This window comes from Chiloscyllium plagiosum, chromosome 28 (assembly GCF_004010195.1).
Source record: "Chiloscyllium plagiosum isolate BGI_BamShark_2017 chromosome 28, ASM401019v2, whole genome shotgun sequence".
NCBI classification, from domain to species: domain Eukaryota; kingdom Metazoa; phylum Chordata; class Chondrichthyes; order Orectolobiformes; family Hemiscylliidae; genus Chiloscyllium; species Chiloscyllium plagiosum.
Genome location: NC_057737.1, coordinates 15,979,644 through 15,983,029, shown reverse-complemented (window position 1 = coordinate 15,983,029; position 3,386 = coordinate 15,979,644).

Genomic DNA, 3,386 nt, shown 5'->3' with positions numbered 1-3,386 from the left:
TTTGTTGCACTTCCTGGATTACGTGACTGTTTCCACCCATCATGAATTCATCAGAGCTCTTTGATGGCCAATATTTTTAGATGACAGAGATGCGTTAGCAATTTATTCTTGAAGTTGTGAAAGGTGGGGCAGTTCCAGTTTACAATTAATGAAATATAATTATATTGTTCTTTTAAAAAATCATTCTCGGAATCTGGGTGTCACTGGGCGTGTTCAGATCCATTACCTGCACATGACGTTGAGACACAGTGATGAGCCATTTTCTAGGTGTGGTCAAAGAGTTTGTACAACGCTGGTAGAAACAGTTCCCACCTCATTTCCGCTGTCAATTCCCTGGGTCTCTGGCAGAGGAAGGAGATGACATTCTAGTTGTACTCTTTAGAAAATCTAGCTAGCTCGACTATTAACTCACTTACCCAGGTCATGTTTTAGGGACCTGAGTTCCAATCCCAAAACATTCCTATTATCCCAATTCAATAAAAACTGGAATTAGGGGTCTAATGATTAAAGAGTTGTCAATTGTTGGGGAAAATATCCCTCTGGATCACTAGTGTCTTTTAGAGAAGGAAATCTGCTGTCCTCACCTAGTCTGGCCTACATGTGACTCCAAGACCCACAGTAATGTGGTTAACTCATAACTGCCCACTAGATAATTAGGGATGGGCAATAAATGCTGGCCTAACTGGTGATGCCCACATCCTGCAAACAGATGTAAAAATCATCTCCCCTATATATACAAAAGTAAATTTTCACTGAGAAATAGGTCCAAGACATCTGAAAATGCCTCATTGCCAAACTTTTCATGATGTTGGAAATGCTCAGCAGATCTGGCAGCATCTGTGGAGGGAGAAAGAGAGACAAAGGGGCAAGTTTTTCCTGGGGTTTTGGGTACTGTGGGCAGGCCCAAGTGGGAAAATGCCCATATTCACCACCATTGAGACTGGGCAAGGCACTGGGGGGAGCTATTTTCCCAGATGCGACTTCCTCGTTGGCTGCACCAAGTCTACCACCTATAGTCTGCTCCTGACATTGCTAGTCCAACAACTCTGAGGTGTCAGCAGGCTCACTGAAAGAGAACTCTCTCAGGTCAGTCACAGAAGCTGCCGAGCCTCCTGAATATTTCTGGCACTTCCTGTTTATGTTTCAAGTTGCCCGTGTTGTACATAGGGTTGAAAGGTTCAATTCTGAGGGTGGCACAATGACGTCATTAAGAATTGTGGGCAGAATAACAGAAGATTCCGAAGGAGCAAGACCTGACATTTGGTCCTCCTCAAAGTGTTTGGAATAATGTCTCTTGCATCGATGTAATTGGTTGCTAACGTGCTACTCTTCTCCCATATCAAACCAAGCAGGGACTACATCGGAAGAAGATGGTGTCGAGAGCCGCAATATTTTACTTTTGCACCAGGACTTCTGAAATGTTATGACTGATGGAGTGTAGGAAACACGGTAGCCATTTTGGCACACAGCAAGATGCCACTCACAGCAATGTGATAACGACCTGATCATTGGTTTGAAGTGATATCAATTAGGAGCCAGGGCTCCCGCTCTTCTTCAAATAAAAATGCCAAGGGATCTTTTACATCTGCTCAGAGAACAGATGGTGCCTTAACATCTCAACAGAGAAATGGTGCCTCCAACAGTGATGGTCTCACTCAGCACTGCATTGAAATGGCTGTCTGGATTATGAGGCTCTGGACCAGGACTTCCAGACTCCCACCAGAGATGGCAGCACTAACACCAATGCCAAGCTGATTATCAGGCGCCAGTGTGATCCCTTTCTAAAACCACTTCTGTGAAATGCTCATATTTTTATAATGGTCTTGATTGTTTCAATTGGCCACAGCCCTCCAGGGAAGGAAAGTCTAGATTTTCACTACTCTCTTGGGTTGAAAAGTGCTTCCTGGTTTCACTCCTGAACAACTTGGCTTTAATTTTCAAATCATGTTATACATGTTATGCATCCCTCTAACAGAGAAAGTAACTTCTCTGGATTGCGTTAATGGAATCCTCTTCCACAATTTTCTGCAGCACTGCTTCCCACTCTGTGTGTATAGCTCAGTTATGGTACACTTTCAATAATGTCAATAACAATGACTTACATTTATGTAGCCCCTTAAACATTGCAAAAGCTCCCAAGTTCCTTCGCAGACCTGTGATTATTCAAAATTGATACTGAGTCACAAAAGATGCGATTAGAGCTCAGAGAAGTAGGTTTTAATGATTGTCATAAAAGTGCAAATGAAGTGTAGAGGGGAACGATATAGGGAGGGATTTCTAGACTACTGGCCAAAGACACTGAGGGCACAGTTGCCAAAGGTGGCACAACTAAAGTTAGACATAGGCAAGAGGCAGCGTACAGTTGGAAAAGGGTTTTAGGGCTGGTTGAGGATTTGATGTCAGGAGAGGGAGGACATGAAGGATTTTAAAAACCAGCTTAAGAATTTTAAAATCATGTTGTTGCCGACAATGGTTCCACCTGTTAGAAAATTCTTCTGAGAGTTTATTGGTTTGTATTTCATTTGAAATGAACAGCAGTGGGTCCATTGTAGTGAAAAGATTTCTGTTTTATCCCAAAATAAATCTTATTACTGTGAGGTTAAAAGGGATGGGGTGTTTAGGTGTCAATTGGGGATTCCACTGAGAACCACAGAAACAGCTATTTATGCAGAAATACAACTGCAGTGATTTCTGTTTCAAATATATCTTCAATTCATTTCACATCAATCAATTATCAGTACCTGCTCTTCATTTATGAATTTCAAATGTTTTTCCTTTTTAACAACATAAATGGCTCGATTATACAGAATAATCCAGGCAGAACCACCTATCAAAGCAGCTAGTTACACATCACAGAGCTCAGAAGTCGTTCCTGGATGGTTTGACCTTCACACTTAGCTGGTCTTTGTCCATGTCTGATGTTCTGAAATATGTCACTACTTTGTAATACACAGCAGTCTGTATGCCATATACTCCGACCTTTTCTCCTAGGTGACTGTTCTCAAATTATGGTTATCCGATGCGGTCTGCTTTATGAGAAGTTTCCATTTGGGGGCAGTAATGAACCACAGTTTCCACAAGGCTTTAGGTTGCATTTTCCCTCTCCTCAGTCCTAGAAGACAGCAAATTGAGATGCGCATCAGTAAAGATGCTACATTGTGAGAGGGTTCATGATGCAGTGGTAGTGTCCCTAGCTCTGAGTCCGTACACCAGGGTTGAAGTCCCACTTGCTCCAGAGGTGTGTCAAAGCACATCTGGACCATTTGTTTACAGAGAGTGCTTGGTGTGTGGAATGAACTGCCAGAGGAAGTGGTGGAGACAAGATCAGAATGGTGCTGGAAAAGCACAGCAGGTCAGAGAGCATCCGAGGAGCAGGAAAATTGACG